The sequence below is a fragment of the Pleurodeles waltl genome, chromosome 9 (assembly GCF_031143425.1).
Source record: "Pleurodeles waltl isolate 20211129_DDA chromosome 9, aPleWal1.hap1.20221129, whole genome shotgun sequence".
Classification (NCBI taxonomy): Eukaryota; Metazoa; Chordata; class Amphibia; order Caudata; family Salamandridae; genus Pleurodeles; species Pleurodeles waltl.
The window spans coordinates 623,945,695-623,968,288 of NC_090448.1; positions in this window are offsets into that span (position 1 = coordinate 623,945,695).

A 22,594-nucleotide genomic window follows, 5' to 3' on the forward strand; every position below is an offset into this window, starting at 1 on the left:
CATGTGAGAAACTGAATTCCCACTCATGGAACAAGAGAAAAGCTTGCCCAACGCATCACACCTTGCTATGAGTCCAACTCACACAAGTCCATAACCAGCAAACACAACACATAACAGAACTATCAACACTTACTGGAGTGGTCAGGGTCCTCAAATGTTGCCACCTCTCCCACAGTGTAGGGTGCCGGTCCACCTGTAATGTATGGAAGGAAGAAATGTGCTCAAAATCTGTGCACAGCGCAACAATTTCATAAACATACACAATGTGTAGGCTGAATAAGGAACTGGCAGCCATTCAGACATGACAGTACTGCATCTGATATATCACGGCCAACATGTACACAGCATGGGTCTCCTGTGACAGTTACACACATATCTGCACACATACATTGGCCCTAACTATCATGTGGTTGAAAACATGTCCCGTAATTGGTGAGCAGAAAAAAATATGGAGTGTAATCGTCTCTTCATGTGCATCCAAGAGAGACATCCAAAGTCTTATTACTTGAGGACTGCATTACCAGTCAAACATGCCTTGTGGCCATGACACACTAATGACACATAGGTCCAATGTACAGAGGGAGGGGCAGGGACTTTTGTAAGCCATCCTGTTACAGTTTATTCAATTGATGTGGCCCAGCTATGGTGATTTGCACCAACCATGGAGATGTGAAGCCATGTGCATACACTTGGACTGCCATCCATATTTGGAATGTGGCACAACTAACTCCAGCAAACATTCTAAGATGTTAGCTGAGGGCACCTTACACCTTTTCACAATGTTTTCAAATCCGGATCTGACATGTATCCAAAAAGATCAAGGAACACAATAATCCCACACATTCATAGTACTTCCATGAACGCTTTCCTTCCACACTCACCAGACTCACATGAGACATACATCTGAGCCACTTTGCTATTATCAATTGACGTGAAGGCAGCACTCATTTTCTGCATCATGTAGTGATTCTAAAGTCAGTCTAGCAATTGTGTCAACAAAGTTGGCCTAAATGTTGGTACATCTGTACTTCTCTGTCAATAGTACCCTATATAGACATCATTGGCTCCTATTTTGTTTGCTTTTCTGACAAAAAGGCCGCACCAATTTCCTTCATGGAAAAGTAACCCGTAAGTTTGCTGAGCACGTGCTACCTGACAGCTAGCAATTGTGATCCTTGCCATAGTGCATCAATTTTCCCTTTATATTTCCCCAGCATTACACACAGTCAGCAAGTTAGCTGGCAGACATTGTACTAATCCCCTTATGTCACTACAGAGCATTTAATCGTGCACATTAACATGATCGTACTCACCAACAGTGCCACCAATCACGATTCCCAGGTGGTCCAAGAGATCCTGCTCCCTGGTGATGAGGTCAGCCCACCGGTGCTTCAGCTGGTGGTCACTCCTCTGGCTGGCACACACACGCTGCAGGTAATGCAGCACCTTTCCCCATCGGATTCTGCACGCCTCTGTTGGATACCCCTGTATCACCCTGCCTGGATCATGAGCGGCAAGAAATGCAACACAAGCCAGATGAACCCCCCCCCAACCCCTCTCCCCCCATCCTGCCAAGCCGTGGCCTAGCAGACATACTTGGAAGTGAAAGGGAATAGGGGTAAAAGAAATAGAAAGGGGAAAAGGGGGAAAGTAGGGGTACAAAGACAGATGGAAAGTAAACTTAACCACTAAAAGAGCCCAACTATCCCCAAACTAACACTACCCACAACAGACTCCCACAAACAACAAAAACACAAGATAAATGGACAAATGTAGACAAAACACAGTAGTACAGTATACAGCAACAATATGTATTTCACAAATTGACAATACAGATAGCACACAGGACAAAAAAGCACAAAATCTCAGGACAACACTCTCTACACAGTCACACAGTCTAGAAGAATCACAGCCTGCAAAGTGCAAGTGAAAGTACACCCACTGTACATGATCTGTAAACAGGATATCCTATTACATCACTTCCTGAATAAAATGTCCACCCTTTTTCGCGTTAAGCGTCAGATTTTTTTCATGTATACAGTTTGTGCGTCATTTTTTTTTATGCACAGGAGTGAAAATTAGCCCGCATCCACATATTAGTACATGGCCTGTACAAATATCTGGATGCGGGCTAAGTTTCACTCCTGTGCGTAAAAAAAAATGACGTAAATACAGTTTTGGTAGACAAAAAATGACGCATAACGCTACAAACGTCAAAATTACAGTGCATTAACTGGTTTTGGGCAAATTTTCTTGTTTTTGGGTTATGTTACATTTGGGACACATCAGAGATAGGCTGATTGAAGACAGTATGGTGTTGATGGTGTATGTTCACATGTGTGACATCATACTGCAGCGGACCATGATCCGCTACTCCCTTCACAGTATTTTTACGGTTGGCTGACGCAATAGTTGGTCATAAGTGTGGCCTACATATATGTGTTGCAGAAATTGTGCATGTTTGGCATTCGGAGAGGATAGCAATGTGACACACATATGTACAATACCTAAATGCCTTTGGCTCAAAGTGTGTGCTTTGGCAACTAATGTATTTGTTGACCAAGTGTGTGTGTATCACATGAAGCATATTTGTACATATGCTTGTATGAATGTGACATCCATGTGTCCAATCCTTAGATGCAAGTCATTGTGGAAATGAGCGAGGGCATGTGTTAGTCATACATGTAACAACACCCGTAAAGTGGACTTCCAAGATTTAGGGTCAAGTAGACACTACATGTGACATAGCATGCACCAGATGGCTGGCAGAAGCTTGTTCATGTGAATGGTCCACATTTTCTACATCCTATGTCCTAGAGTATTAGTAAGAGCTTCCTAGGCACTAGTTGGTGAATCCCACAGTGAGTCATACACATGCATTGAGGAAGTGGGTACCATGTTGTTTGCACAAACAGACAAGGGTGAATCTCAAATGTATGATGACACCACAGTTGAGGCCATAGAAGTGAGCCCCAACTATCAAGTGGCTGTGGTGGACCAGCATACAAGACAGCACGTGTCCATATATTTCCAGTGATCAATTGCACATAGGTGTCTTGTTCATGTGTGTGGTCCAATGATGATCCTGTATATTGTTTGGGGTGTAATTTGTTACAGTTCGGTCCAGGACTCATCATGAGTCAGTGGCAGCTATTCCTGTATCTACTGAGTATCCTTGGTTGATCAATGTGAGTAAAGTGGATGTGGACATATGAACCAACATTTGGATGGTCCCACCCTGTCACTAAAGACGTGTAATGAGACAGTCAACAGGGCAACCTTGGTGTGCTGAGTGAGATAATTTCTCAGGTGTCATGTTCCGGCAGGTGTCATTACAACATTTGTACACAGGTTGGCTTCTGCACTTCCCACTGCATCTGGGAACATCATAGCCTCTGTGCTGATTATTCTCTCAGCTATTCACCACACACGGCCCATAACTATGTTGTGAGCACTGTGATTTTGTGTGTGAACTATCATGGTCCTGATATTTGTGTATTTTTCATGGACATTATCAGAGGTTGCTGGTTGTGCTGAAAGCCCTGTACCCAATCCCTGCCTACGGCCCTAGGACACTGTCACACTTTGTCATTCATGCATAAATGCAACCCAGACAAGGGCTGGGCCATGAATTTTGCTTTCCCAGAGGACTTAACTCAAATGGTACAGTTAAAAGGCAGATGATGCTATACAATGTATTTGCGTATGCATTGAAAAAGCCCATGCCCAATACCCCCTGATGAATGAGAGGTTTGCTAACGCAAGTGTGGTACTTATGTAGACACAGGGATACTTTAGTGTGACGCACAGACAGTTGCTAGTCAGGCTGACAGAATGCAAGGTGATTCAGGATCCAGCTACTTGACAAGTTACATAATCAGTGGTCTGACTAAGACTGTTTGGAGGACAAACTAGAGAGCTGACATGTCAAACTGTGTATGTCCTGTGTTTTTGAAGGTGACAAATGAACCCAATGGCTGTGTTACACGGCTTAATTAGTATCAATGCTTAACGGTGTATTTGACATAATGGCAACTCCTATGCTGTTCCAGGCATCAGCAGGGGCAGTGCTTTTTGAAATGGGTGGTGTGCATGGAGGTGATCACAGGTGTGGGCTGCATCTGTTTCTCATCCAGTCCTGTAGGTGAGACTTGCATTCTAAGGGCCAAAAGACATTTTCACAAGGGGAAGCAATCTACATGTGCTAACAGGGCTTTGAAACTAGAAGACAGTGTATAAATTAACCTGATGTCCATGCAGTCAGATATTCTATGACAATGGCATACCATAGGAAAGGGGGTAGCACACTGGTTTGCTAATGTTGGTCTGTGTGTGTAGAGGAGGGAATATCAGGGAACACATTTTAGTATTCCAGGGACCTCTTCCGACAGGTGGGTTGTGACCAGGTGCATGGGTGCGTCAGGAGTTAGGAAATGGGCTGACATGTACATGGAATGTCATGTGTGCAATGCTGCTCATATGTGTGGCACTTGTGTTGTCTATGTTCTGCTTCTATGGGACTCTGGTCACAGATATTCCTTGCAAATATTGGATGCAGTTGGACTTACTTCTGTCAAGGGTCTGGTCAGGCATTCCTGTTACTGATGCCAAAGCCCATTGACTGCCTCATGTATGAGGCTTGTTTTCCCCTTATTGAGTGATGGTGTCTTAGTTGTGTGCCATATGCTGCGTTGGATCTTGATTTCAACATGTATGTGTGAAATAGTTGTGGTCCTCTGCTATTGGCCTTCAAAGGAGAAATGTACATGATATATGCCATTAACCCCTTCGCTGCCAGGCCTTTTCCCCCTCCTGTGCCGAGCCTTTTTTTGGCTATCTGGGGCAGTTCGCGCTTAGGCCCTCATAACTTTGTTCACATAAGCTACCCACACCAAATGTGCGTCCTTTTCTTCCAACATCCTAGGTATTCTAGAGGTACCCAGACTTTGTGGGTTCCCCAGAAGGAGGCCAAGATGTTAGCCAAAATACAGTGAAAATGTTCTTTTTTTCAAACAAATGGGAAAAAGGGGCTGCAGAAGAAGGCTTGTGGTTTTTTCCCTGAAAAGGGCATCAACCAAAGGTTTGCGGTGCTAAAATCACCAGCTTCCCAGCTTTCAGGAACAGGCAGACTTGAATCAGAAAACCCAATTTTTCAACACAATATTGGCATTTTACTGGGACATACCCCATTTTTACAATTTTTTGTGCTTTCAGCCACCTTCCAGTCAGTGACAGAAATGGGCATGAAACCAATGCTGGATCCCAGAAACCGCAACATTTCTGAAAAGTAGACAACATTTTGAATTCAGCAAGGGGTAATTTGTGTAGAAACAGAAAATAACAACTGAAAAAGAAAAATATTGAATTACTCTAACTTTTTCCTGCAATGTCAGATTTTCAAAAGCAATATACCGTTACGTCTGCTGGACTCTTCTGGTTGCGGGGATATATAGGGCTTCTAGGTTCATCAAGAACCCTAGGTACCCAGAGCCAATAAATGAGCTGCACCCTGCAGTGCGTTTTCATTCTATACCGGGTATACAGCAATTAATTTGCTGAAATATAAAGAGTGAAAAATAGCTATCAAGAAAACCTTTGTATTTCCAAAAAGGGCACAAGATAAGGTGTTGAGGAGCAGTGGTTATTTGCACATCTCTGAATTCCGGGGTGACCATACTAGCATGTGAATTACAGGGCATTTCTCAAATAGATGTCTTTTTTACACACTCTCTTATATTTGGAAGAAAAAAATGTAGAGAAAGACAAGGGGCAATAACACTTGTTCTGCTAATCTATGTTCCCCCAAGTCTCTCGATAAAAATGATACCTCACTTGTGTGGGTAGGCCTGGCGCCCACGACAGGAAATGCCACAAAATGCAACGTGGACACATCACATTTTTTTTTTTTTTTTAAAAAGGTGTTTTTTGCAAAGTGCCTACCTGTAGATTTTGGCCTCTAGCTCAGCCGGCAACTAGGGAAACCTACCAAACCTGTGCATTTTTGAAAACTAGACACCTAGGGGAATCCAAGATGGGGTGACTTGTGGGGCTCTGACCAGGTTATGTTACCTAGAATCCTTTGCAAACCTTAAAATTTGGCTAAAAAAAAAAACACATTTTCCTCACATTTCAGTGACAGAAAGTTCTGGAATCTGAGAGGAGCCACACATTTCCTTCCACTCAGCGTTCCCCCAAGTCTGCCGATAAAAAAGATACCTCACTTGTGTGGGTAGGCCTAGTGCCGGCGACAGGAAATGTCCCAAAACTTGTAGAGATAGAGGGGATAGCACAGGGAGTTTATAAGGACATATTCTTCTTTTATACATCTTTAGACTGACTCTGCTTTGGGAACCCACATAAGTGAGGTGTCATTTTACTTGGGAGACTGAGGGGAACACGGAGGAGTAAGAATTTTGTGCTGGAGCGGTGATCCTACTAAGAAAAGTCAGGAAAATATGCTTTTTTAAGCAAATTTTGAGGTTTACAGAGGAGTCTGGGTAAGAAAATGTTGGGGGATCCACGCAAGCCACACCTCCCTGGACTCCTTGGGGTGTCTAGTTTAAAAAAATGTCTGGGTTTGGTAGGTTTCCCTAGATGAAGGCCGCACCCAGGACCAAAAACATAGGTGCCCCCTCCCCCCCAAACACAGGTAGTTTTGTAATATATCATTTTGATGTGTCCACATACGTCTGTGATGTGCCAAACACTAAAATTGTGAAAAGAAACGCACTTAGGTTATGTGAAAAAGGCCCCTCACCAACCAACCAATTTGGTGGCATGCTTCATCATCGGGGTCCCACCCGAGGCACCTAGCGTGTCACAGGTGTGCTGCGACGCCTGATTACAGCGGAGCAGGTTTTGTCATTTTTACCACACATACTGGTTGGATTTGGCACGAGGGTGAGTGATGGTTCAGTGGATCAAATTTTATTAACAAGAGATTTCACAAAAATGAAATGCACTGTTAACTGAAAGGTAAAAAACGGAACCAAAGACTCACAGCTCGTGAGCTGTAAAGCCGCGACAAGGCACCAACCGCTTTACAGTCCATTCACACACCTTTCATACATGACACGCACAAGACCATTCACACCGCCAGCCACGGGCCCAGCACATTACAACACTCACATCGACAGACAGCGCCAGTCAAGGGCCCATCACTTACATACGCCCACATGCCTGATACAACAATCACACAAGCTGATGGTAGTGTGTGGACTGGTGTTTGGCTGGCAGTGTGTTGCAGTAGACAACAGCAAGTCAATATGTACACTCTCAGCCAAGACCCACTCCACACACAATGGCATTTTATTTATTTTTTTAAACAGAGGAGCCCCTAACTAAGTAGAAAGAATTACAAAACTACAAACACAAAAGCTCTAACTAAGTACATGACAGAAATGCTAACCATGAAACTGAACACATGAAAATACAAAATAGACATGAGTTTACACTCATGGTTGTTCCCAGAAATTCTTCTGGGTGTGGTAATTCTTAAAACAACCACCCACACACAGCCCAGGCTTTGAAGGACAATCTGGGCAGTACATTCGAGTCTCCCTCCGGATATCTCTTCGAAAACACACTCTACATTTCTTAGCTGGAAAGTCTTTTTTGGGTGTGGGAGGAGTGTGCTCAGCAAAGAGGCGATCTTTCAATCTAGCCACATCCTCCACCACTGCTTCTCTAGGAACTCTGGCCTGTTCCACCACAATAAGGCTCCCTATCACTGACTCCTGAAATTTCACAAATGTCATCTTTGACTCTGGAGACCTATCCCTAAACACAATAAAAGCATTAAAGGTTGCTAAGTGGAAGAGGTGAATTGCTAACTTCTTATACCAAACGTAAGACTTACAAATAGCAGTATAAGGTTCCAACCTCTGATCAACTCTATCTACACCTCCCATGTGCTTATTATAATCTAAAATGCACACAGGTTTGCGCACTTCAGCAACCTGGCCCCAAACAGTCACGGGGGAAGTACTCTCATCATGGATGGTACTTAGCATGTAGACATCTCTCTTGTCTGAAAATTTCAAAGCTAACAGCTCATCATTCCGCAAGGCACAGCACTGTCCCCTCTCAAGTTTTCTTTTTTACAAACAAGCTCCCTTGGATAGCCTTTCCGGTTACAACGAATTGTGCCACAAGCAACAGTGTCTACTTTAAACAATTCCTTGAACAACTGCACTACAGTGTAGAAGTTATCTACATACAAATGGTGACCTTTGTTGAACAGTCGTCTACCAAGATCCCACACAATTTTCTCAGTAACTCCAAAAGTGGGAGTACAACCAGGGGGGTCAATATTGGAATCCCTACCAGTGTAGACACGGAAACTATACACATATCCTGTACTACTTTCAGACAGCATATACAATTTAATTCCATATCGTGCCCTTTTGCTAGGAATGTACTGCCTTAAAACCAAACGACCCTTGAAGAGGACCAAAGACTCATCCACACTTATCTCTTTGCCTGGAACATAGACCTCCGAAAACCGATCTACAAAATGATCAAGGACAGGCCTAATCTTAAAAAGATGGTCAGAATCTGGGTGAACTCGTGGCAAGGCTAATGCATTGTCAACAAAATGCAGCATCCTAAGAAGAAGCAAATACCGATTATGACTCATGGTCGCAGGAAATATAGCTGTTGCCATCAAGGGACTAGTAGACCAATAAAAAGCCAGTGACGGCTTCCTTATCAACCCCATCAAAAAAGTCAAACCCAAAAACTTTTTAATCTCCTCCAAATTTGTGGGAATCCACTGGGCAGCTCTAGAGTGTGGCCTAAGTCTAGCAGCGTTGTCCCTCAAATGCTGCTCCGCATACAAATTAGTCTGCTCAACAATCTCTTCCAAAAACACATCATCCATGAATAACTCAAAGAAATTGACAGGCAAAAAGTTATCTGTATTGGCGCTACACCCCGGGAGACCAGTAAAGGCAGACAACTCTGGCTGCTCCATGTTTGGGGCAACCCAGAGATCAGGTCTTATAGCGGGAAACCTTTCAGCCCCAGGTTGCTGCACTAATGGCACACCAGTGTCCTCTAAAACAGGCCCTTCATCTGCACTGAGTGTGGCTTCCTCATCAAAAGATTCCCCTCCAACAGAAACATCACTGCCAGAATCTCTCACTTCCTCCTCTGCATCAGATGCAGAGGCCGTCTCATAATCATGATCAGACAATGACTCAAAAAGCATACCAACCACCTGCTGACCGGCAATCCTGCGGCTAGCCATGATCTTTTCTACTAAAATTAACTGGACAAATTCACCACCAACAACCAGCCCTGTGTAAGATAAGTAACAAAATGTAGCTTTGTTAGTAAGAGTTATAAACTCAAAAACTAAACCGCTCACTTGCCTGAAAAAGCTTGATTCACCAGCAACTACTCTGCACAGACACAGCAATCACCAATGATATCCCACTAAAAAGAAAGAAAGAAAGGCAAATTAGAAATAAGACAAAGTAAATATAATTGTGCACAAATCTAAGGACAATTTCACACACAATCCTGCATTTAATACACCCCCTACAAACATGTCATTCATGCATAGCAACAATACTCCTTTGGAGTGATTTGTTTTTACTTACCTAAAACATGCAACTGTGCAAACCGCAGGTCAACCACCGCCAAAACCGCAAGGAGCCAAAGCAAATAAGCAAAAGCTTTGCACTAGAACAAAAAGGAGGAAAACATTTTTTATCACAAATGCAAATACTTCATCAGTTGACAAACACCCCACCATCAAACATTTAGAAATTGGTGCCAAAGTGGATTCTGTCATAGGGGCCGATGGGCCTACAAACAAAATAGGCCTATCTGCCCCAAGGAGGGCAGAAAATACCTTTAGTAGTGTGTCTCCATGGAGAGCGACCCTTGCCCAAGGGGACAGCCCCCAAACAAAAAAAACAAAACACACACAACACTATCCCTGGTGCCTAAGTGGCTTCTGCTCCCCTTGGGGGCAGATGGACCTATAAAAAAAATAGGCCGATCTTCCCCCAAGGGGGGGCAGAAAAGGCCAACAGTTCTATGCCCCCTTGGGGGGGGCGCCCCTTGCCCAAGGGGGCACCCCCCCATATAAATACACAAAAATAAAAACATCCCTGGCGTTCCAGTGGTTTCTACCCCCCTTGGGGGCAGATCAGCCTAAAACCCTTTCCTTTCCCCTGGTGCCTCTTTTTGCAAACCCCCCCACCCATCGGGAAGAGAAACTCACCTCTTCCTCCCTCGCCGCACAGGAAGCAAATGACTTCCTGTGCGACGGGCACCCTGTAATGAAGTCAGCGCGCGACTGCGCGCTGACGTCATTATGGGGTGTGGGGGGGTTGGGGGTGGAAGGGGAACGGCTTCCCCTTCCATCCCTGCCTTTGGGGGGGTGGGGGGAAGCACACAGAGGGAGCGAGAGCGCTCCCTCTGGGCTGTGTGCCGAGGACGTAATGGTTACGTCCTCTGCACAGCAACACTGTGCCACAGGATGTAACCATTACGTCCGCGGCACAGAACCGGTTAAGAGTGTGTGTGTATGTGACCATTGTATGTTAGGCATCACATTAGCTCTGTGATGTTCTGTGTCCCTCTCAGTATATCAGCAATGCTCCATGAGGCAACACTCTTATTCTGATAAGTAGAGATGAAGGTGTGCAAAAAGGAATAGCCAGACCATTATATGGTGATTAGAATAGGTATTTATTTAAATTTGTTAACTAAAGTGGTGAAGGTGATCATAATCAAAAGAAATTGTTGACGATCTGTTGCCACCTGCGTATACCAGCGGCCGTGTTCTGTAGTTCCCCCCTCATGTTGCAGTCCAGCATCCTCTTCTTCCTCCTCTTCAGGCATGTGTGGCTCTGGTTCCAGGAGGGGAATGTTCCTTTTGATGCAAATGTTGTGATATATTGCACATGTTAGGATGATCTTACAGACCATCTCCGGGGAATATAGGAGGCTACCACCAGTGATGTCGAGGCACCGGAACCTTGACTTGAGGATGCCAAAGGTCCTCTCGACAATGCTGCGTGTCCTATGTGCATCGTTGTAGGCACGCTCTGCAGCAGTACTTGGGTTGCCAAATGGTGTCATAATCCATGGCTGGATGCCATACCCCTGATCAGCTGCAAGATATAATGATTGGGATCATGTTGCTGTAGCTGGCACTATTGAAATGACCTTTCATGGCAGTAGTTGTCTTGTGTTGTCTGTGACTCTTTTGTGTAATAATGTAGCATCCTATGCCTGTAGGATGTACCATCTGCATTGTGTTGTTTCCTTGGCTGAACGAGTGTGTCTGCTAACCGTTTGTCAGCAGTATGTTTTGGGATTTGCAGTACAGTGTGCCCTCCCTAGCATTGTGACTTGTGATACAGGTGTCCGTGTGTCTTCACTGGCCGTTTAAGCCATTTTTTGGACGGGAACGCCTAACTGGCATATCATTAAGGCAAGGCGGGTTGCCGCATCCAAAAAATAATGCACACGGCGGGATTTTGTCGTCCGCGGGCTCGGGCAAAGTTTAAATACAGGGCAACGTTTGCACGTAAAAAATGTTGATGCACAATCGGCGCAGACGGAGTATAAATATGCCCCATAGGGTCTATTGGGAAGATGGACTCGTCTACACTGAGGCAAGAGATTCCAAACCTGGTGGCACTAGGAGAGTGGTAGTGCCTCAGGAGTTTAGGAAGTTCATTCTGACCTTAGCCCATGACATTCCACTTGCTGGGCATTTGGGACAAACCAAGACTTGGGAGAGGTTAGTCAACCATTTCTATTGGCCTAACATGTCCCAGAAAGTAAAGGGGTTTTGTGTCTCCTGTGCCACCTGTCAAGCCAGTGGTAAGACAGGTGGACACCCAAAGGCCCCCCTCATTCCACTTCCAGTGGTGGGGGTGTCCCCTTTGAAAGAGTGGGTGTGGACATAGTGGGTCCACTTAAACCTCCCACAGCCTTAGGGAACCATTATATCCTAGTGGTAGTGGATCATGCCACTAGGTACCCTGAAGCAATTCCCCTTAGGTCCACTACTGCCCCTGCAGTAGCTAGAGCACTCATAGGTATTTTTACCTGAGTGGGATTTCCTAAGGAGGTGGTGTCTGACAGGGGCACTGACTTCATGTCAGCATACCTGAAAAACATATGTGGAATGAGTGTGGGGTGACTTACAAAATCACCACACCATACCATCCACAAACCAATGGTCTTGTAGAAAAATTTAACAAGACATTGAAAGGCATGATCATGGGGCTCCCTGAAAAGCTCAAAAGGAGATGGGATGTCGTCTTGCCATATCTGCTTTTCGCCTACAGAGAGGTGCCGCAGAAGGGAGTAGGGTTTTCCCCCTTCGAACCTCTGTTTGGCCATCCTGTCAGGGGACCACTAGTTCTTGTAAAATAAGGCTGGGAGAGACCTCTTCATGAGCCTAAGCAAGATATAGTGGAGTATGTACTAGGCCTACGTTCCAGGATGGCAGAGTACACGGAAAAGGCAAATAAGAACCTTGAGGCCAGCCAACAACTCAAGAAGATGTGGTATGACCAAAAGGCTGCTATGGTTGAATTTCAGCCATGGCAGAAAGTCTGGGTTCTGGAGCCTGTGGCTCCCAGGGCACTTCAGGACGGATGGAGTGGCCCTTACCCAGTGCTAGAGAGAAAGAGTCAGGTCACCTACCTGGTAGACCTAGGCACTAGCAGGACCACCAAAAGGGTGATCCATGTGAACCGCCTCAAACTCTTTCATGACAGGGCAGATGTGAATCTGTTGATGGTGACAGATGAGGACCAGGAAGCTGACAGTGAATCTCTCCCTGATCTCCTCTCCACTGACCCTAAAGATGGCTCAGTAGATGGAGTGATCTATTCAGACACCCTCTCTGGCCAACAGCAAGCTGACTGTAGGAAAGTCCTACAACAGTTTGCTGAGCTCTTTTCCCTAACCCCTGGTCAGACACACCTGTGTACCCATGATGTAGACACAGGAGACAGCATGCCTGTCAAAAACAACATTTTCAGACAGTCTGACCAAGTTAAGGAAAGCATCAAAGTGGAAGTCCACAAATGCTATCAGGGACTAACACAAGGCCCTAGCAGGACTTTTAAAAATTTAGAAAAATAGCTCAAATTTCATAAATCAGTTTCTAATGACAACTTTTAGAATTTTAGTCGTGTGATCAGGTATTGGCTGAGTAGTCCAGCAAATGCAAAGTCTTGTACCCCATCGCTGATCCACCAATGTAGGAAGTTGGCTCTGTATGTACTATTTCAAAGTAAGAAATAGCATGCACAGAGTCCAAGGGTTCCCCTTAGACGTAAGATAGTGGCAAAAAGAGATAATTCTAATGCTCTATTTTGTTGTAGTGTGGTCAAGCAGTAGGCTTATCAGAGGGTAGTGTTAAGCATTTGTTGTACACACATAGGCAATAAATGAGGAACACACACTCAAAGACAATTCCAGGCCAATAGGTTTTTATATAGAAAAATATATTTTATTCGTTTATTTTAAGAACCACAGGTTCAAGATTTACAAACAATACTTTAAATGAAAGGTATTACCCTCAGGTATCTTATGAACTTTGAATTATCACAATAGCATGTACGGTTTTGGAAACAATGGCAATAAGCCATATTAAAAATGGACACTGCAAAAATTAGCAGTTCCTGGGGGAGGTAAGTATTTGTTAGTTTCACAGGTAAGTAAAGCACTTACAGGGTTCAAAGTTGGGTCCAAGGTAGCCCACCGTTGGGGGTTCAAGGCAACCCCAAAGTTACCACACCAGCAGCTCAAGGCTGGTGAGGTGCAGAGGTCAAAGTGGTGCCCAAAACACATAGGCTTCAATGGAAATAGGGGTGCCCCGGTTCCAGTCTGCCAGCAGGTAAGTACCTGCGACTTCGGAGGGCAGACCAGGGGGTTTTTGTAGGGCACCAGGGGAGACACAAGCAGGCACAGAAAGTACACCCTCAGCGGCACAGGGGCGGGCGGGTGCAGAGTGCAAACAGGCATTGGGTTTCCAATAGGATTCAATGGGGAGACCCGGGGGTCTCTTCAGCGATGCAGGAAGGCAAGGGGGGGCTCCTCAGATAGCCATCACATGGGCTACGAAGAGGGCTACCTGGGGGTCGCTCCTGCACTGGAGTTCGGTTCCTTCAGGTCCTAGGGGCTGCGGGTGCAGTGTGTTTTCCAGGCGTCAGGTTCCTTGAAGCAGGCAGTCACGGTCAGGGGGAGCCTACGGATTCCCTCTGCAGGCGTAGCTGTGGGGCTCAGGGGGGTCAACTCTGGCTACTCACGGGCTCGCAGTCGCCGGGGAGTCCTCCCTGTAGAGTTACTTTTCCGCAGGTCGAGCCGGGGTGTCGGGTGCAGAGTGGTAAGTCTCACGCTTCCGGCGGGAAACATGTGGTCTTTAAAGGTTGCTTCTTTGTTGCAAAGTTGCGGTTTCTGGTGAACAAGGCCGCTGTCCTCGGGATCTTCTTGGTCCTTTTAGACGCAGGGTAGTCCTTAGGTTTCAGAGGTTGCTGGACCCTGGGGGACGCGTCGCTGTTGCAGTTTTTCTTGAAGTGGGGAGACAGGCCGGTAGGGCTGGGGCCAAAGCAGTGGGGGTCTCCGTCGTCTCTGCAGGGCTTCAGGTCAGCAGTACTTCTTCATCTTCAGGTTGCAGGAATCTATCTTCCTAGGTTCTGGGGCCCCCTAAATACTCAATTTAGGGGTGTGTTTAGATCCGGGGAGATATTAGCAAATGGCTACCAGCCCTGAGGGTGGCTACACCCTCTTTGTGCCTCCTCCCAGTGGGGAGGGGGTCACATCCCTAATCCTATTGGGGGAATCCTCCATCTTCAAGATGGAGGATTTCTATAAGCCAGAGTCACCTCAGCTCAGAACACCTTAGGGGCTGTCCTGACTGGGGAGTGACTCCTCCTTGTTTTTCTCATTATCTCCTAAAGCCTTGCTGCCAAAAGTGGGGGCAGTGGCCGGAGGGGAAGGGCATCTCCACCAGCTGGGATGCCCTGTGGCGCTGTAACAAAGGGGGTGAGCCTTTGAGGCTCACCACCAGGTGTTACAGTTCCTGCAGGGGGAGGTGAGAAGCACCTCCACCCAGTACAGGTTTTGTTCCTGGCAACAGAGTGACAAAGGCACTCTCCCCCATGTGGCCAGCAACATGTCTGGTGTGTGGCAGGCTGGCAAAATTAGTTAGCCCACACTGGACGTCGGGTATGTTTTCAGGGGGCATCTCTAAGATGCCCTCTGGGTGTATTTTTACAGTAAAGTGCACACTGGCATCAGTGTGCATTTATTGTGCTGAAAAGTTTGATACCAAACTTCACAGTTTTCAGTGTAGCCATTATGGTGCTGTGGAGTTCGTGTATGACAGACTCCCAGACCATATACTCTTATGGCTACCCTGCACTTACAATGACTAAGGTTTTGCTTATACACTGTAGGGGCATAGTGCTCATGCACTTATGCCCTTACCTATGGTATAGTGCACCCTGCCTAAGGGCTGTAAGCCCTACTAGAGGGGTGACTTATCTATGCCATAGGCAGTGTGAGGTTGGCATGGCACCCTGAGGGGAGTGCCATGTCGACTTAGTCATCTTGTCCCCACCAGCACACACAAGCTGGCAAGCAGTGTGTCTGTGCTGAGTGAGATGTCTCCAGGGTGGCATAAGATATGCTGCAGCCCTTAGAGACCTTCCCTGGCATCAAGGCCCTTAGGGGCTTACCTGGATGCCAGGGTGTGCCAATTGTGGAAACAAAGGTACAGGTTAGGGAAAGAAAACTGGTGCTGGGGCCTGGTTAGCAGTTCTCAGCACACTTTCAAATCATAACTTGGCATCAGCAAAGGCAAAAAGTCAGGGGGTAACCATGCCAAGGAGGCATTTCCTTACACAACCCCCTCCCCCCCAAACGAAAGAGGATGAGACTAACCTTTCCCAAGAGAGTCTTCATGTTCTTAGTGGAAGAACCTGGAAAGGCCAACTGCATTGGCATGGGCAGTCCCAGGTCTGTGTTCCACTATAAAGTCCATTCCCTGTAGGGAGATGGACCACCTCAACAGTTTTGGATTTTCACCTTTCATTTGCACTAGCCATCTGAGAGGTCTGTGGTCAGTCTGAACTACAAAGTGAGTACCAAAGAGGTATGGTCTCAGCTTCTTCAGGGACCAAACCACAGCAAAGGCCTCCCTCTCAATGGCACTCCAACGCTGCTCCCTGGGGAGTAACCTCCTGCTAATGAAAGCAACAGGCTGGTCAAGGCCATAATCATTTGTTTGGGACAAAACTGCCCCTATCCCATGTTCAGAGGCATCAGTAAGCACAATGAACTGCTTAGAGTAATCTGGAGCTTTGAGAACTGGTACTGTGCGCATTGATTGTTTCAGGGTGTCGAAGGCCTGTTGGCATTCTACAGTCCAGTTTACCTTCTTGGGCATTTTCTTGGAGGTAAGTTCTGTGAGGGCTGTCACTATAGATCCATATCCCTTCACAAACCTCCTGTAGTACCCAGTCAAGCCAAGGAATGCCCTGAATTGAGTCTGGGTTTTTGGAGCTGCCCAGTCCAGAATAGTCTGGATCTTGGGCTGGAGTGGCTGAACTTGGCCTCCACCTACAAGGTGTCCCAAGTAAACCACAGTTCCCTGCCCTATCTGACATTTGGATGCCTTGATAGAGAGGCCTGCTGCTTGCAGGGCCTTCAAAACCTTCTTCAGGTGGACCAGGTGATCCTGCCAGCTGGAGCTAAAGACAGCAATATCGTCAAGATAAGCTGCACTAAAGGACTCCAAGCCAGCGAGGACTTGATTCACCAACCTTTGGAAGGTGGCAGGGGCATTCTTTAAACCGAAGGGCATCACAGTGAACTGATAGTGCCCATCAGGTGTAGAGAATGCTGTCTTTTCTTTTGCTCCTGGTGCCATTTTGATTTGTCAGTACCCTGCTGTCAAGTCAAAGGTAATTAAGTATTTGTCAGCACCTAGTTTGTCAATCAATTCATCTGCCCTTGGAATATGGATGGGCATCTGTCTTGGTGACAGAATTACGTCCTCTGTAGTCCACACAAAACCTCATCTCTCTCTTACCATCTTTGGTGTGAGGTTTGGGGACTAAGACCACTGGGCTTGCCCAGGGTCTGTGAGAGTGCTCAATGACTACAAATTCCAGCATCTTGTGGACTTCCACTTTGATGCTTTCCTTAACTTGGTCAGACTGTCTGAAAATGTTGTTCTTGATAGGCATGCTGTCTCCTGTGTTCACATCATGGGTACAGAGGTGTGTCTGAACAGGGGTTAGGGTAAAGAGCTCAGCAAACTGTTGTAAGAGTTTCCCACAGTCAGCTTGCTGTTAGCCAGAGAGGGTGTCTGAATAGATCACTCCATCAACTGAGCCATCTTTAGGGTCTGTGGAGAGGAGATCAGGGAGAGGTTCACTCTCAGCTTCCCGATCCTCATCTGTTACCATCAACAGATTCACATCTGCCCTGTCTTGGAAGAGTTTGAGGCGGTTCACATGGATCACCCTTTTGGGGGTCCTGCTAGTGCCTAGGTCTACCAGGTAGGTGACCTGACTCTTCTTCTCTAGCACTAGGTAAGGGCCACTCCATCTGTCCTGAAGTGCCCTGGGAGCCACAGGTTCCAGAACCCAGACTTTCTGCCCTGGCTGAAACTCAACCATAGCAGCCTTTTGGTCATACCACATCTTCTGGAGTTGTTGGCTGGCCTCAAGGTTTTTACTTGCCTGTTCCATATACTCTGCCACCCTTGAACGTAGGCCTAGTACATAGTCCACTATATCTTCTTTAGGCGCATGAAGAGGTCTCTGCCAGCCTTCTTTTACAAGAGTTAGTGGTCCCCTGACAGGATGGCCAAACAGAAGTTCCAAGGGGGAAAACCCTACTCCCTTCTGAGGCACCTCTCTGTAGGCGAAAAGCAGACATGGCAAGAGGACATCCCATCTCCTTTTGAGTTTTTCAGGGAGCCCCATGATCATGCCTTTAAATGTCTTGTTAAATCTTTCTACAAGACCATTGGTTTGTGGATGGTATGGTGTGGTGAATATGTAAGTCACCCCACACTCATTCCACATATGTTTCAGGTATGCTGACATGAACTTGGTACCTCTGTCAGACACCACCTCCTTAGGAAATCCCACTCTGGTAAAAATACCAATGAGTGCTTTGACTACTGCAGGGGCAGTAGTCGACCTAAGGGGAATTGCTTCAGGGTATCTAGTAGCATGATCCACTACTACTAGTATGTATTGGTTCCCTGAGGCTGTGAGAGGTTCAAGTGGACTCACTATGTCCACACCCACTCTTTCAAAGGGGACCCCCACCACTGGAAGTGGAATGAGGGGGGCCTTTGGGTGTCCACCTGTCTTACCACTGGCTTGACAGGTGGCACAGGAGACACAAAACTACTTGACCTTCTGGGACATGTTGGGCCAATAGAAGTGGTTGACTAATCTCTCCCACATCTTGGTCTGTCCCAAATGCCCAGCAAGAGGAATATCATAAGGTCAGAATGAACTCCCTAAACTGCTGAGGCACTACCACTCCCCTAGTGGCACCAGGTTTGGGATCTCTTGCCTCAGTGTAAAGGAGTCCTTCTTCCCAATAGACTAGGGGGGTGATTCCAAGTTTGGCTGGCGGCGGGCGCCGCCAGCCATACGGGAACCGCCAGAATACTGCTGCGCGGTCAAAAGACCGCCGCGGTTATTCTGAGTTTCCCGCTGGGCGGGCGGGCGACCGCCAGAAGGCCGCCCGCCCGCCCAGCGGGAAACCCCTTCCCACGAGGATGCTGGCTCCGAATGGAGCCAGCGGAGTGGGAAGGGTGCGACGGGTGCAGTTGCACCCGTCGCGATTTACAGTGTCTGCTATGCAGACACTGAAAATCTTAGTGGGGCCCTGTTAGGGGGCCCCTGCAGTGCCCATGCCGTTGGCATGGGCACTGCAGGGGCCCCCAGGGGCCCCACGACACCCGTTACCGCCAGCCAGGTTCTGGCGGTCAAAACCGCCTGAACCAGGCTGGCGGTAAGGGGGTCGGAATCCCATGGCGGCGCTGCCTGCAGCGCCGCCATGGATGATTCCTCAGGGCAGCGGGAAACCGGCGGGACACCGCCGGTTTGCCGTTTCTGACCGCGGCTGTACCGCCGCGTTCAGAATGCCCTGGGATGCACCGCCAGCCTGTTGGCGGTGCATCCGCGGTCCCCTACCCTGGCGGTCTCGGACCGCCTGGGTAGGAATGACCCCCTTTGTGTTCCTGTTATTTTTCCTTTGGACTCTTCAGCAGCTTGCTGCCTAAGGCCTTCAAGAGAGGGACAGGTTTCTTGCCCCTTACACAACCGTTCCCTTGAGGGTCCCCCTGGGCCTAGGAGCTCAACCTGATCAGGTTCTAACTCCATGGGCTCATTTCCCTCAGAGGGCAGAACTTCTTCCTGGGAAGAGAGGTTCTCTTTCCCTTGTTGTGTTGAAGCTGGTTCCCCAGTCTTCTTTCTTTTTCTCTTGGAGGGTTGGGCCCTTTTTCCAGGCTCCAACACCACTTTTTCACCCTGAGCTTTGCACTGTGCCCTTGTCTTGACACACACCAGTTCAGGGATACCCAGCATGGCTGCATGGGTTTTGAGTTCTACCTCAGCCCATGCAGAGGACTCCAGGTCATTTCCAAGCAAACAGTCTACAGGGATATTTGAGGAGACCACCACCTGTTTCAGGCCATTGACCCCTCCCCACTCTAAAGTTACCATAGTAATGGGATGTACTTTAGTCTGATTTTCAGCGTTGGTGACTGGATAAGTTTGTCCAGCCAGGTACTGACCAGGGGAAACAAGTTTCTCTGTCACCATGGTGACACTGGCACCTGTATCCCTCAGGCCTTCTACACTTGTACCATTAATTAAGAGTTGCTGCCTGTATTTTTGCATATTAGGGGGGCAGGCAGTCAGTGTGGCTAAATCCACCCCACCCTCAGAGACTAATATACCTTCAGTGTGATCCCTGATTTGATCTGGGCGTACCGTTGATCTCACTTGGAGACTGGCCCTTCCACTGTGAGCTGGAGTAGAGTTAGAAGTGGAACCTTTCTTGGGACAGGCCTTGTCTCCAGTTTGGTGTCCTTGCTGATTACAGCCACGACACCAGCCCTTTTTGGGATCAAAGGTTTTACCCTTGTACCCAAAATTGGATTGTGAAGAGGCTCTGGACCCTCCCTCCTGAGCATGTTTTTTGGGCCCTGTAGAAGACTCTACTTTTTTCCTTGGATGTCTCAACACTCTTCCCCTGGGGAGAATTTGTGACCCCTTTCTTTTGGTCACCCCTGTGGAAGTCTTGGTCACCCTAGTCTTGACCCAATGGTCCACCTTCTTTCCCAATTCTTGGGCAGAAATTGGTCCTAGGTCTACCAGATGCTGATGCAGTTTATCATTGAAACAATTACTTAACAGGTGTTCTTTCACAAATAAAGTGTACAGCCCATCATAATCATTTACACCACTGCCTTGAATCCAACCATCCAGTGTTTTTACTGAGTAGTCAACAAAATCACCCCAGGTCTGGCTCGAGGATTTTTGAGCCCCCCTAAACCTAATTCTATACTCCTCAGTGGAGAATCCAAAGCCCTCAATCAGGGTAGCCTTCATGAGATCATAGGATTCTGCATCTTTTCCAGAGAGTGTGAGGAGTCTATCCCTACACTTTCCAGTGAACATTTCCCAAAGGAGAGCACCCCAGTAAGATCTCTTTACTTTTCTGGTTCCACAAGCCCTCTCAAAAGCTGTGAACTATTTGGTGATGTCATCACCATCTTCATATTTAGTTACAATCCCTTTGGGGATTTTCAACATTTCAGGAGAATCTCTGACCCTATTTATGTTGCTGCCACCATTGATGGGACCTAGGCCCATCTCTTGTCTTTCCCTTTCTATGGCTAGGATCTGCCTTTCTAAAGCCAATCTTTTGACCATCCTGGCTAACTGGAGGTCATCTTCATTGAGGCTGCCCTCAATGCTTCCAGAGTTGCTGGACTCTCCTGTGAGAGAAGCAGCATCTCTGACTATCACTTGTGGAGACAGGGTTTGAGGGACCCTGTTCTCCCTAACTAGGAGTGGGGGTGGGAAATCCTCCACGTCACTAGCTTCCCCCTCTGGGAAGGTATCCTCAGAGGGGTTGTTCTTAGCAAGCTCTACCAAAAGCTCCTGGAGCTGTACTTTGGTAGGGTTTGAACCAGTTTTAATCTTTTTGATTTTGCAGAGAGACCTTAACTCTGACATCCTAAGATGCAGGTAAGGGGTAAGGTTGAGTTCCACCACAATCTCTTCTGCAGCAGACATTATGTTTCTAAAAGTTGGAATACTTTTTAAGAATCTAAAACTATCTCTAGAACTTAATTCAAACTTTCACAAAACGTTTAAACTCTAAAAGAAATGCTAACAGGGACTAACACAAGGCCCTAGCAGGACTATTAAAAATTTAGAAAAATAGCTCCAATTTTCAAAAATCAGTTTCTAATGACAATTTTTGGAATTTAGTCGTGTGATCAGGTATTGGCTGAGTAGTCCAGCAAATGCAAAGTCTTGTACCCCACCGCTGATCCACCAATGTAGGAAGTTGGCTCTGTATGTACTATTTCAAAGTAAGAAACAGTATGCACAGAGTCCAAGGGTTCCCCTTAGAGGTAAGATAGTGGCAGAAAGAGATAATTCTAATGCTACATTTTGTGGTAGTGTAGTCGAGCAGTAGGCTTATCAGAGGGTAGTGTTAAGCATTTGTTGTACACACACAAGCAATAAATGAGGAAAACACACTCAAAGACAATTCCAGGCCAATAGGTTTTTATATAGAAAAATATATTTTCTTAGGTTATTTTAAGAACCACAGGTTCAAGATTTACAAACAATACTTTAAATGAAAGGTATTTCACTTAGGAACTTTAGGAACTTTGAATTAGCAAAATAGCATATACAGTCTTCACACACATGGCAATAAGCTATTTTAAAACTAGACACCGCAATTTTCAACTGTTCCTGGGGGAGGTAAGTGTTTGTTAGTTTTGCAGGTAAGTGAACCACCTACAGGGCTCAAAGTTGAGTCCAAGGTAGCCCACCATTGGGGGTTCAGGGCAACCCCAAAGTTATCACACCAGCAGCTCAGGGCCGGTCAGGTGCAGAGGTCAAAGTTGTGCCCAAAAGTAATAGGCTTCAATGGCGAAGGGGGTGCCCCGGTTCCAGCCTGCCAGCAGGTAAGTACCTGAATCTTCGGAGAGCAGACCAGGGGGTTTTTGTAGGGCACTGGGGGGGACACAAGTCAGCACAAAAAGTACACCGTCAACGGCACTGGCGGTCAGGTGCATTGTGCAAACAGGCGTAGGGTTTGCAATGGAGTTCAAAGGGAGACCTAGGGGTCTTTTCAGCGATGCAGGCAGGCAAGGGGGGGGCTCCTCGGGGTAGCCACCACCTGGGCAAGGTAGAGGGCCACCTGGGGGGTCGCTCCTGCACTGGAGGTTGGATCCTTCAGGTCCTGGGGGCTGCGGGTGCAGTGTCCTTACCAGGCGTTCCGGTTCTTGGAAGCAGGCAGTCGTGGTCAGGGGGAGCCTCTGGATTCCCTC